The sequence below is a fragment of the Oncorhynchus gorbuscha genome, linkage group LG18 (genome assembly GCF_021184085.1).
Source record: "Oncorhynchus gorbuscha isolate QuinsamMale2020 ecotype Even-year linkage group LG18, OgorEven_v1.0, whole genome shotgun sequence".
Classification (NCBI taxonomy): Eukaryota; Metazoa; Chordata; class Actinopteri; order Salmoniformes; family Salmonidae; genus Oncorhynchus; species Oncorhynchus gorbuscha.
In genome coordinates, this window is record NC_060190.1 from 7727547 (window position 1) to 7742532 (window position 14986).

General features: G+C 42.4%; 1 pseudogene; it reads left to right on the top strand.

Moving 5' to 3' along the window:
• Window positions 1-446: 446 nt before the first annotated feature.
• On the top strand, window positions 447-13068 carry LOC124003199 (annotated as a pseudogene).
• Window positions 13069-14986: the final 1918 nt, after the last annotated feature.

The window sequence follows — 14986 nt, forward strand, 5'->3', positions numbered from 1 at the left end:
CAAAATAACTGCCCCTTTTTACCTTATTTGGCCAGGAGACATCATGTGACTTCCTGTATGACTGAAAACGAAAGGAAGACAGATAACTTATATTTATATACCTTGTACCAGTAACAACTTCCTTGGGTGTAAAGTAATCTGTCTGGTGAATCACTTTTACCTGAATCACCCTTCAGAGATCAACACCGATCTGTCATTAAGTGAACTAACTAATATAGAACCATATAACTTGGACGTTTTTTGGTGAGTATTTTATCCAACTTAACCTTTTCAAATTGCAGCTGTTTTATACTCTGTTTTGATATGCTGTAGGTAAAATGTAGTTTATTTCCTTCTATACATTTTGACACACTTATTTGTGGTCAGGGAGGGAATTCCTTAAAATTGGGGAGGATATGGCCATGTGGAGAAGAGATTACTTTACTACTTCTGCTGTGGCACGAAGAATGGGTCTATCAGGGCCACGGAATGGCAGATTCTACATCATGTACCACGGCACCTCTTGGTGGGCTGCACAGAAAATCATGGCCAAAGGTTTTTGTCCGTCCAACCGTGGCATGTTGGGGCAGGGTGTGTATCTAAGCCGGGACCTGGAGAAGGCTAGTAGATACCCCCCTGGACCTCACTAAACACCAGAAGGTTGTCATCAAAGTTAAAGTCAATGTGGGCAAGGTGAAAGAAATAGACCGCCAAGGCCACCCTTTGCAGAAGACATGGCATGACGAAGGTTACGACTCAGCCTGGGTTACATTTACATTTACATTTAAGTCATTTAGCAGACGCTCTTATCCAGAGCGACTTACAAATTGGTGCATTCACCTTATGACATCCAGTGGGACAGTCACTTAACAATAGTGCATCTAAAACTTAGGGGGGGTGGGGTGAGAGGGATTACTTAACCTATCCTAGGTATTCCTTAAAGAGGTGGGGTTTCAGGTGTCTCCGGAAGGTGGTGATTGACTCCGCTGTCCTGGCGTCGTGAGGGAGTTTGTTCCACCATTGGGGGGCCAGGGCAGCGAACAGTTTTGACTGGGCTGAGCGGGAGCTGTACTTCCTCAGTGGTAGGGAGGCGAGCAGGCCAGAGGTGGATGAACGCAGTGCCCTTGTTTGCCACAGTTAGGGTTCCTCCTAACTGTGGCATGGTGAAGACTGGTTTAGAAGAGACCTGTGTCTGGGACCCAAACCGCATTACTGTTTTAGACACTTTCAAATCAAAAACAGAACCCACCTTACAAAGTGAGGACACTGATGAGGAAGAGGAGGGGGAGGATGAAGAGGACACTGAGGAGGAGGAAGAGGAGGAAGAGGGGGTGGAGGGAGAGGGAGAGGAGGAGGATTATGAGGAAGAGGGGGTTGATGAAGAGGAGGAGGAGGATGATTTTGAGAAAGAAGGGGTGGAGGGAGAGGAGGAAGCAGATGGGAACACTGAGAAGGAGAAGGATGAGGAGGGAGAGGGAGTGAAGGAGGAGGAAGCAGATGGGGACACTGAGGAGGTGGAGGAGGAGGATGGAGAGTAAGAGGAGGAAGCGGATGGGGACACTGAGGAGGAGGAGGAGAAGGGAGAAGAAGAGGAGGAAGCGGATGGGGACACTGAGGAGGAGGAGGAGGGAGAAGAAGAGGAGGAAGCGGATGGGGACACTGAGGAGGATTATGAAGAAGAGGAGGTGGAGGGAGAGGAGGATTATGAGGAAGAGGAGGAGGACTCATGGTGAAGATAAGCAGGCTATTCTATGAACTCAGTGGTGTTTTTAATACATCTACTCTCTCTCTCTCTCAGGCTGAGGGACAGAAGTCACCATCATTGTAAAATGTTAGTTAATTTGTTGTTTTGGGAAAGTAATTTCTGTAGATGTTTACTTACGTTAATGTGATTAATTTACATGTGTCCCACAGGTGTGAGACATGATAATGCTCATGATTAGGGACATTCGTTTTTTTTCCTGACCACAATGACCTGACCAGGAAAAACTCCAGGCTCTGGTTAAGATACACATATTTTGGGGCCCAGAGTTGTTCCTGGTCAGGTACATCATACTTGATATAAGTTGAAAGAAGACTGCAAGTGCTTCACATGTACTGTATAGCCAGAGTATAGTTAACATGTTTTGGCACTTGCTAACCTTTGGTGGTGTGTTACAATCTAGCCAGACAGGGTATTATTCATACAATCATAACACAACAAATACAACACAAAACATTATTCAACCCTTCTCCATCCTTGCACAGTGGGGGAGCTGTATAACACATACTCACACAGACACACACACAAACACACACACACTGCAGCAACATGTCCAGCCCTGGTCTGTTAATCTGTATGGTCATCCTCTAAGGTCAGGGCTGACACACATCTCCAGCACTGCTGACAGAGCTTTCCTCAGTGTGCTGTTACCAAAACGTCTGTGTGTGTGTATGTGTGTGTGTTTGTGTGTGTTTCCCAATGTGTGTGTGTGCCTACTAGCTCACCCACCAGCACCGCACACAGACGGCCTGTCACCACACAGCACCGCCAAATCCCCTTGTATACCTACCCCTGACTCTCTCCTCTCCCTGGCTGGCTAACGGTTTGTCTCCCTTTCCACCCCCAACTCACCCATCTCCACTGCCTGGCTTCCTCACCTGTTAAGACTGTCTCCACACAGGAACGATGAGGGAACATGGGGTCCTTGATGAAAATGCATATTCTGACACCCGCATTGACGGATATTGTGGCCTTACCAATACAGAGGCAATCAGACACAGACACACACACACACACACATTTTGTTCTTCTATCTTCATGGGGATTGTCATGACGTTGGCCTGGCGGGTAGGTTTATGACAGTCATAAATACCTCTTCCTCTCTTTTTCCTCTCTCTACCCTACTGCTGTTACATTTGCAAAACCCTTGGTTAACATAGAGATTCTGGGAACATCAGAAGGTGGGGGGAAATGAACTATATTCTGGGAATCCGAACAATTGAACATATGTGGTGGTACTTAATGAATATGATGTCAGTTCGGTTGTCATCTGAGACATTCTCATCAATGATAAGATGACATAAACTCTACAGTGGAAAGTCTACACATCAGAGTTATCGGATTCACATGGAATTGTTGTTCAATTGAAATGTTTGAATGTGGAATTATTTATGATGGGATGAAATGTGATTTTAGCTTCTAAAATGTGAGATGTGGGTTTTCGTAAGATAGGGCTGCTCAATCAGTAGCCCACCCCTGCGAAGGGACTTGGGCTATAAAACCTTTCAAACACGCCCTCCTCTCCCTTCCTATATAAGCCTTTGACGACAATAGAACTTCCTGTTCCGGGGATGTAGGACGACGGTCCGATGTCAGAATGGTTCAGATAGTAACTACAGAACGAAGCCAACATCAGCGTGCGCTTTAGTTGCGAATGGTATGAACTTTGAACTCTTATTCACTACAGAAGTGATACCTTCTAGCCGTTGAGTTAGCAATCACAGCTGCAAACGCAGGTTAGGAAGGAACCGACAGAGTATCCCGTCTACCACATAATGACGTTACTACAACGTATCCAATTGACAACCAGAGACATTATTCAAAGGACTCGGTTGGGCAACACGGCCTTCCATCTACCACCAACCTACAGAAGCGCAGCTCAGAGTAAATAATTATTGGATTTTCCTTTTCCAAATGGGTGGTAATTTAGAATGCATAAGATACTGTATTTACGATAGCACAGCTTCGCCCTTCGTTCCTCAGTCTTCCCGATCTTTCACTCAACCCAGACCCTTTTCTTTTGTGTAACAAGTTGTCATATCTGTTCTGCCCACCAGGGACATTTTCCTTCATGAGGTAATTTGTAATCAAGTTATGATTTAATTATGTGTATGTGTAATTCTGTGTGATTAGTTATGTATTTAGTAAATAAATGATTAAACCCAATTTTGTATTGCTGATTCAAAATGTTAGCCAGGGTTCTTGCAGATAACCAAGAATTTACAACTTTCAGATGAGACTGAAGTAAGATGACGATTGATATTGACTGCTATTTATGTAAACTATTACTAGGTCTTTAAGAGTTTATTCAGAAGATAAACAGCTCTATAAATATTATTTTGTGGTGCCCGACTATCTTGTTAATTACATTTACATGATTAGCTCAATCAGGTGATATTAATTAAGGAGAAATTATTTTATAGAATAGCATGTCATATCACTTAATCCGGCATAGCCAAAGGCACAACATGATCTACAATTAATTTCCATTCAAAATCCTATTTTCCCTGACCCCTAACCCTAACCCTAACCTGTAACCCAAACACACACACACAAGCACACAGACTGTTTTGGAAGGAGGCTATTTGAAGTAATGGAGCATGTCAATGGAAGAAAATGTCGGATTAAATATTTATTTAAAGTATTGCAGATCACATTCAAAGCAGAGGTACAAAGGAAATGGATTTGCTACAGCTGACCCATTTGTCATGAATGTATTTGATTTAGCTTTGTGTTATTACATGGAAATGTGTTTATATATTGAATCAACAAGAGCGGAACAGTCAATTACTACAGTTATTTCATACTTGTTTGTGAAAGCATCACGACCGTGAACAATAACAATCTGTCAATAATCTCTGGTGAACAGACCACGTAGACATACATGGTCTACCGTAGATCTGTCGTTATACTATGGCCACCGATAGCTAACGAGCATCAGTAGTTCTGTGTTTTTCATCACTGGTTATTTGGACAAATCACGATTTCGCAGGTGTTAAGCACCTTTCGAATTTCAGAAGGGTAGGGGACATTCGGCCCATAGACTTGCATGTAACTTTCAAAGAGAGAGGGTGGAGCTCCTTGTTCAGGTTCTGCTCCTCATTCTAGCATCTCTTAATCTCTTCTCTTAACATTTCTGGACCCAGAATCTAATCGAGCAGCTGACCCATTACGCAAGACTTTAGTTTTGGGTGAACTGAGATTAATATTTCAATATCCTCATACAGTCCATACATCAAGTAGAGTATTGCCATTTGTCAAAACTGGACTATTTTTTAGCTACAGTGCCTGCATTGAAATGTACTTCTCTGTAGTCACAAACCAATAAATGCAGGTATTGTAAAACAGTAAAATGCCCAATCGAAGCAGCAAACAGCAGTTAAGGCAGAATTTACTCCCTCAGAAGGTAATAACAACCGCCTCTGGGTCGTTAAACAAATCAGCCAATGAGAAATCAATACCAGACTGGCTTGCAGTCAGGAGAAGCAGAGAGAGCTGCGTTCAAGAGCGGGCTGATAAAAGCTCTTATTCTGAGGGTCAGACGTACACACTTTTACAACCTCTTCTTAATGCATTTCTAATTGGACAATGGTGTAGGAACGATGGGTTGGGGAGAGCTGCGTTCAAGAGAGGGCCGATAAGTGTTCTTCTAGCAAGAGTCAGACAATGTTACGTACAACTTCTTGTTAATGCTTTTGTAATGAGGAAATAGTGTAGGAACTATTATGGTTGTTTGTGCACCTTTCAGAGACACCACATAGACATGTTTCTTGACACGTGATTATTTTCTTCTAATGTAGTCTCGAGAATATTCAACAATAACATCCATAATAATGCCTTATTTTAAATAATCAAATATATTATTTGGCAATATACTCAACTTAAATGTGATATGCTTATTGATGTTTATTTATTGTCTGGCAAGGGTACGGAATGGCATGGTCTACAAAATGTACCACGGAACCTTTGAGAAAACTACATGTAAAATCCTGACCAAAGGTTTTTTATCCATCCAAGTGTGGCATGTTGGGGCAGGGTGTGTATCTAAGCCGGGACCGGGAGGAGGCTAGTGGATACCCCCTGGACCTCACTGAACACCAGAAGGTTGTCATCAAAGTTATAGTCAATGTAGGCAAGGTGAAGACAGACTGCCAAGGCCACCCTTTGCAGAAGACATGGCATGACGAAGGTTACGACTCAGCCTGGGTTCCTCCTAACTGTGGCATGGTGAAGAGTGGTTTAGAAGAGACCCGTGTCTGGGACCCAAACCGCATTACTGTTTTAGGCATCATCAAATCAAAAACAGAACCCACCTTACAAAGTGAGGACACTGATGAGGAAGAAAAGGAGGATGAGAATTATGAGGAAATAGGTGTGGAAGGAGAGGAGAAGGAGAAGAAGGGGGAGGAAGAGAATGGCCATTTATTAATTAGATTAGCTGGTTGTCTGGTAAGAAGTGAAAGGGATTAACATCCTGACATCAGGCATCAATATAACAGCCTTGGGGGCGGGATCTACTAAGCTGTGGAATTGTTTTAAGAAGGTCATACCAAGAATCATTTTGCTATTTGATTTGGAAATTTAAGACCTCTTGAACTATCCCCCCCCCAAAAAATAAATAAAAAAATGAATGCAAAATGTTATTTGACCTTACTGCTGTTAGCCCCATACAAATGCATTGAATAACAGATTCACTTCATGGAACAACAGATAGTCCCTAAATACTATCTAGGAAGTTTCATCTGAAGTGTCTGTCCTATATATGAGAGGTATAAGAAATATATATACTGTATATACAGTTGAAGTCAGAAGTTTACATACGCTTAGATTGGAGTCATTAAAACTCGTTTTTCAACCACTCCACATATTTCTTGTTAACAAACTATAATTCTGGAAAGTCGGTTAGGACATCTACTTTGTGAATGACACAATTAATTTAATTGTTTACGGACAGATTATTTATCTTATAATTCAACGTATCACAATTCCAGTGGGTCAGAAGTTCACATACACTAAGTTGACTGTGCCTTTAAAAAGCTTGGAAAATTCCAGAAAATGATGTCATGGCTTTAGAAGCTTCTGATAGGCTAATTGACATCACTTGAGTCAATTGGAGAAGTACCTGTGGATGTATTTCAAGGCCTACCTTCACACTCAGTGTCTCTTTGCTTGACATCATGGGAAAATCAAAAGAAATCAGCCAAGATCTCAGAAAAGATCTCAGAAAAGAATTGTAAACCTCCACAAGTCTAGTTCATCCTTGGCAGCAATTTCCAAACTCCTGAAGGTACCACGTTCATCTGTACAAACAAGTATAAACACCATGGGACCACACAGCCGTCATACCGCTCAGGAAGGAGACGCGTTCTGTCTCCTAGAGAAGAACGTACTTTGGTGCGAAAAGTGCAAATCAATCCCAGAACAACAGCAAAGGACCTTGTGAATATGCTGGAGGAAACAGGTACAAGAGTATCAATATCCACATTAAAACAAGTCCTATATTGACATAACCTGAAAGAACACTCAGCAAAAATGGGAAAGGCTTAAAAGCCGAAGAACAACGTCTGAACCATGAAGCACAGGGGAGGCAGCATCATGTTGTGGGGGTGCTTTGCTGCAGGAGGGACTGGTGCACTTCACAAAATAGATGGCATCATGAGCGAGGAAAATGATGTGGATATATTGAAGCAACATCTCAAGACATCAGTTAAAACATGGTCACAAATGGGTCTTCCAAATGGACAATGACCCCAAGCACACTTCCAAAGTTGTGGCAAAATGGCTTAAGGACAACAATGTCAAGGTATTGGAGTGGTCATCACAAAGCTTGAGCTCAATCTTATAGAACATTTGTGGGCAGAACTGAAAAAAGTGTGCGAGCAAGGAGGCCTAGAAACCTGACTCAGTTACACCAGCTCTGTCAGGAGGAATGGGCCAAAATTCACCCAACTTATTGTGGGAAGCTTGTTGAAGGCTACCTGAAACGTTTGACCCAAGTTAAACAATTTAACGGCAATGATACCAAATACTAATTGAGTGTATGTAAATTTCTGACCCACTGGGAATGTGATGAAATAAATAAAAGCTGAAATAAATGATTCTATCTACTATTATTCTGACACTTCACATTCTTAAAATAAAGTGCTGATCCTAACTGACCTAAGACAGGGAATTATTACTAGAATTAAATGTCAGGATTCGTGAAAAACGGAGTTTAAATGTATTTGGCTAAGGTGTAAATTTCTGACTTCGACTGTATGTGCAGTTAAAATATGGCCATAGAATCAATGACCGAAAATATGTATCTTTGACGTCAAGAAAATAAGTTCTCACCTTTTACTCAGCACCTACATTGCACCAGATTTCGAAGTCCAGAAACAAAAATACTTATTTTGGACGTCCGGAAAATATATATTTTTGATTTCCGTCTTTTCACCTTTTCATTCAGCACCTAAAATGCACCTTACATCAACGTCTGGAAAAGACGTCTAAAAGATGTCTTTCCAACGTCATTTTGCTTACTGGGTTAGGTCTGGTAAAAAGACAGTGTCTAGGTGTTGTTCTCCAAATAAAACACTCCTGTCATAACATCCTAAATTACTGAGACGTGACGTCTTGTATGATTGGAAACAAAACTTAAGTCTACATATTTGCATATTAACAGCACAAAATGCCCATCACTACATTCTTACCTGTACCTGCATCCTGGATCAACATCAGTTAGACAACTCCAGATCTGTAAGTATTTTAACCAAATAATCTTAATTAAACTTGAATAAGTTTAATGTTCTGGAATTCCAACATAATGTTGATAAAAATCTATTGACACCAGTGGCGTTCTGTGCCATTGAAGACGAGGGAGGACAATTCTTTTTTTTTATGAGCATGGCCTTATTTCCATGACAGCGGATTGGATGACTGTCATTCATATTCCATTCACCCAGTTCAATGTAACATCGAGATGGTTCAGGATACTACATGATACTGTGACGACCCTCCCACTCTGTCTGCCGTATTCTCTCCTTGCTCTTGTTTTCCTTATTAGGATGCCGGTGGGCGGAGTTGGGAGGGTCGTCAGCTACATAGGAAACACCTGGGCCCGGTGTGTCCCAGGATAAATAGACCTCTTCCCCATCCATGGAGGAGACTCTCTCCATGCAGACACCTTTAAAGATTTTGTTGTTGGTGGCCTTTTGGTTGTTTGCTTTGGCACCTTTCAACACCCTGCATTATTTTTTATTTTACCTTTATTTAACTAGGCAAGTCAGTTAAGAACAAATTCTTATTTTCAATGACAGCCTAGGAACAGTGGGTTAACTGCCTGTTCAGGGGCAGAACGACAGATTTGTCAGCTCGGGTGTTTGAACTTGCAACCTTCCGGTTACTAGTCCAACGCTCTAACCACTAGGCTACCCTATCACATTCATGCATGCAAAACACTCACCTACACTACTGATTACACACACCATTGTATATCGTACTTAGTTACTTATTTCATAAATATATGTTTTGTTACTCCTTATCTCCACGTTGTCTCCCTTTTGTTACGGGCTTTGAGCTGGTTTGTGACAATACTCAAATTTGAAATTTCCATCATGAGGTTGCTACAACCTAGTCTATGAATGTTTTCAAAGTAGGTGTACACAGGTTGACATACATTTTTTAGGCGACATACAGTGACAAATGGACAGAAAGTGACACATTCAATACCGCCTTGCTCACTACTCTTGCTTGCTGATCTAGTGTCACGTATAAATGATTGGAGACAGGTGCAGGAATATGCAATAGAGTTTTTTAATACTCCACCCAAAAATACAACAAAACACGGGACGAGACCCGTAATAAGGAGTCTACAATACACGCAAGCCGAAACAACAAAGCACAGGTACTCACAGAGCTAAACAGACATGGGAACAATAACCCACCAATGGTGAACAGAAGGCACATATATACAGTACAATTACTAGTCAGGGGAATTGGAATCAGGTGTGCGTAGTGAGACAGTTTAGTGACGCCTAGAGGCCGGTGACATAGACCTCCGGAACTGGTGCGTGGAATGAGCAACAGTACCTGGGAATCTGTGACATTTGGGATGTAATCATTAGTCCAACAGTTGCAAAACGAGAGTTTCTATTGGACAAATTCTGGTATGTTATCCCCGTTTCATTCTGTTTGCTTCTGTTTAAGAAACCTTTTTTCAACAGAATTGGCAGAATGAATTCACATCTGATAACACGTAAACACAGTTCACTTTCATAGCAGTCACACTGTATTCCTTCTCGTATCTACATGCTCTCCTCCTCTCACCTTTTCCCTCTGCTTGTGGATTTCAATGCACAACACATCAGCTGTATGTGACCAGACGAAACCATATCATAATAATATCATAACGCTACACACAGCCTACCTACATTGTTGTTGGTAGGCTATAACATCATTGTCAACATAGCTAATAAATATAGTGCGTTAGTAAACCCGCTACAATCATGCAGAACTGTATGTACAGTCAGTAAGCAGTTTAGCAGTTACACCGGCAAGCCCCAGTGGCAAGAAATAGTTAAACCAAAAGCTTACCTTGTCTTGGAAGAGTTCCAGTATTGTGTTGGATAGCCATAGCCAGCTAGCTAACTTAACATCCCCCTGTTTGAGCCGGGTGTTTATTAAGTTGGCTAAACTAGCAAACTGCATTTGTACACTACCGGTCAAAAGTTTTAGAACACCTACTCATTCCATTTTTTTTCATTCCATTCCATTTTCTTTATTTGTACTATTCTCTACATTGTAGAATAAAAGTGAAGAGATCAAAACTATGAAATAACACATATGGAATCATGTAGTAACCAAAAAAGTGTTAAACAAATCAAAATGGAGGAGGAGGTTTTATGGTGTGTGTCACGCCTTGATCATTGTATTTTGTGTTTTTGTTATATGTTTGGGTAGGCCAGGGTGTGACATGGGTTTATATGTTGTTTTTCGTATTGGGGTTTGTAGTATTTGGGATCGCGGCTGATTAGGAGTGTTGTATAGGCTTGACTGCCTGAGGCGATTCTCAATCAGTCAGGTGATTCTCGTTGTCTCTGATTGGGAACCGTATTTAGGCAGCCTGAGTTTCGCTTTAGTTTTCGTGGGTGATTGTTCCTGTCTTTGTGTAGTTTCACCAGATAGGCTGTAATAGGTTTCACGTTCCGTTTGTTGTTTTTGTATTTAGTTATTTCATGTATCGTTTCGTTTTCTTCATTAAAGATCATGAGTAACAAACACGCTGCATTTCGGTCCGACTCTCTTCCTTCAACAGACGAACGTCGTTACAGTGTGGGGGTGCTTTGCTGGTGACACTGTTTGTTAATTATTAAGAATTCAAGGCACACTTAAACAGCATTCTGCAGAAATACACCATCCATAATACACCATCCAATACACCATGTAAGGACTATTTGACCAAGAAGGAGAGTGATGGAGTGCTGCATCACATGACCTGGCCTCCACAATCCCCCGACCTCAACCAAATTGAGATGGTTTGGGATGACCTGGGCCGCAGAGTGAAGGAAAAGCAGCCAACAAGTGCTCAAAATATGTGGGAACTCCTTCAAGACTGTTGGAAAAGTATTCCAGGTGAAGCTGGTTTTCGAGAATGCCAAGAGTTTTCAAAGCTGTCATCAATGCAAAATGTGGCTAATTGAAGAATCTCAAATCTCAAATATATTATGATTTGTTTAACACTTTTCTTGTTACTACATGATTCCATATGTGTTATATGTCTTCACTATTATTCTACAATGTAGAAAATAGTAAAAATAAAGACAAACCCTTGAATGACTAGGTGTTCTAAAGCATTTGACCGGTAGTATAAGTAAAAGTGAAAGTGAAAATAAAATGACAAAATATCTCTTTCTCTCTCTCTCTATCGCTGCTCCTTCATTTCTTAAGGTTCACCATTGTGCCAGCCAACAGAGGGCTGTTGAGTCTACTGTGGACCTCCATTGCAAAACAGTGTGTTTTCATCATTTATTTGGTGACATGTTAATGTATTTAGTATAGATTTATCTAAAAAATGATCATTTTTCAATGTTTCACAATTTTATGAAATTCACCGAGGAGGATTGTCCTCTCCTTCGTCCTCTGAGGAGCCTCCACTGATTGTATTTTAAAGAGTATAATTTTATGTGACCATGAGAAACCCATTCCTGGCTGGCTGTAGTGTGAGAAGGCTTTTAGATGAAAACCTTACCTCCAGTTTGAATAATCCTGTATAAAAAAATATATTGCAAAAACTTCTGGATACAAGACAAATTAATTTGATAAGTTTTATTGGTTGGCAAAATCCACTCAAAGCAAGTTCATAAAGCCAGTCTCCTCAGTAGGCAGATACAGCCAGTGAAGGGTTAGCCGGGTGCTGAGTGCAAATACCAGGCAGCCATTTGAGAGCGAGGGGGGTGGTGTAAAAATAACAAAGCCTGCCCCTTCCTAATTTAGGAGACATCCTGCTCTGATCAACGAAAGGAAGACAGCTTCTATTTATATTCCTTTTACCAGTAACAACTTCCTTGGGTGTAAAGTAATCTGTCTGGTGAACCACTTTTACCTGAATCACCCTTCAGAGATCAACACCGATCTGTCATTAAGTGAACTAACTAATATAGAACCATATAACTTGGACGTTTTTTGGTGAGTATTTTATCCAACTTAACCTTTTCAAATTGCAGCTGTTTTATACTCTGTTTTGATATGCTGTAGGTAAAATGTAGTTTATTTCCTTCTATACATTTTGACACACTTATTTGTGGTCAGGGAGGGAATTCCTTAAAATTGGGGAGGATATGGCCATGTGGAGAAGAGATTACTTTACTACTTCTGCTGTGGCACGAAGAATGGGTCTATCAGGGCCACGGAATGGCAGATTCTACATCATGTACCACGGCACCTCTTGGTGGGCTGCACAGAAAATCATGGCCAAAGGTTTTTGTCCGTCCGACCGTGGCATGTTGGGGCAGGGTGTGTATCTAAGCCGGGACCTGGAGAAGGCTAGTAGATACCCCCTGGACCTCACTGAACACCAGAAGGTTGTCATCAAAGTTATAGTCAATGTGGGCAAGGTGAAAAAAATAGACCGCCAAGGCCACCCTTTGCAGAAGACATGGCATGACGAAGGTTACGACTCAGCCTGGGTTCCTCCTAACTGTGGCATGGTGAAGAGTGGTTTAGAAGAGACCTGTGTCTGGGACCCAAACAGCATTAATGTTTTAGATATCATCAAATCAAAAACAGAACCCACCTTACAAAATCAGGATTCTGATGAGGAAGAAGAGGAGGAAGAGGATGAAGAGGACACTGAGGATGAGGAAGAAGAGGAAGAGGAGGAGGAGGATTATGAGGAAGAGGTGGTGGATGGAGAGGAGGAGGAGGAGGAGGATTATGAGGAAGATGGGGTGCAGGAAGAGGAGGAGGAGGAGGAGGAAGAGAATGAGGATTATGAGGAGGAGGAGGAGGAAGAGGAGGATTATGAAGAAGAGGGAGTGCAGGAAGAGGAGGAGGTGGAAGAGAATGAGGGTTATGAGGAAGAGGAGGAAGCGGATGGGGACTCTGAGGAGGAGGAGGAGGAGGATTATGAGGAAGAGGAGGAAGAGGAGGAAGCAGATGTGGACACTGAGGAGTAGGATGAGGAGGAGAGAGAAGAGGATTATGAGGAAGAGGGGATGCAGGAAGAAGAGGAGGATTAACAATTATGAGGAAGAGGAGGACGGGGATGGGGACATGGATGAGGAGGAGGAGGAAACAGATGAGGACACGGAGGAGGAAGATGTGGACACTGAACAGGAGGGAGACACTGAGGAGGATTATGAGGAGATGAGATGGAGAGAGAGGATTATGAGGGAGAGGAGGAGGACTCAGTGAAGATAAGCAGACTATTCTATGAACTCAGTGGTGTTTTTAATAGATCTCTCTCAGGCTTAGGGACAGAAGTCACCATCATTGTAAAGGTTAGATAATTTGTTGTTTTGGGAAAGTCATTTCTAAAGATGTATACTTTTTTTTAACCTCTTTTTCTCCCCAATTTCGTGGTATCCAATTGTTAGCAGCTACTATCTTGTCTCATCGCTACAACTCCCGTGCGGCTCTGGAGAGACGAAGGATGAAAGTCATGCATCCTCCGATACACAACCCAACCAAGCCGCACTGCTTCTTAACACAGCGCGCATCCAACCTGGAAGCCAGCCGCACCAATGTGCCGGAGGAAACACCGTGCACCTGGCAACCTTGGTTAGCGCGCACTGCGCCCGGCCTGCCACAGGAGTCGCTGGTGCGTTCTAGTAATAAACGTTTGTTACTTCGACACGGTCTGCATCGGGGTCTTCCATGATATAAAAATTATTCAACACACACACACACACACACACACACACACACACACACACACACACACACACACACACACACACACACACACACACACACACACACACACACACACACACACACACACACACACACACACACACACACACACACACACACACACACACACACACAATGCAACAACATGTACAGCCCTGGTCTGTTAATCTGTGTGGTCATCCTCTAAGGTCAGGGCTGACACACATCTCCAGCACTGCTGACAGAGCTTTCCTCAGTGTGTTGTTACCAAAACGTCTGTGTGTGTGTGTTTGTGATTTTTCCCAACATGTGTGTGTGTCTACTCACTCACCTCCCCCACCACAGACAGACGGCCTGTCACCACACGGCCACACCAAAGCCCCTTGTATACCTCCCCCTGTTTCCCTCCTCTCCCTGGCTGGCTAACTGTTTGTCTCCCCTTTCACCCCCAACTCACCCATCTCCACTGCCTGGCTTCCTCACCTGTCAAGACTGTCTCCACACAGGAACGACGAGGGAACATGAGGTCCTTGATGAAAATGCATATTCTGACACCCGCATTGACAAATACTGTGGCCTTACCGATACAGAGGAAATCAGAAATACACACACACACACACACACACACACACACACACACACACACACACACACACACACACACACACACACACACACACACACACACACACACACACACACACACACACACACACACACACACACACACACACACACACACACACACACACACACACACACACACAGACTGTCTTGGAAGGAGGCCATTTGAAGTAATGGAGCATGTCAATGGAAGAAAATGTCGTATTAAATATTTATTTAAAGTATTGCAGATCACATTCAAAGCAGAGG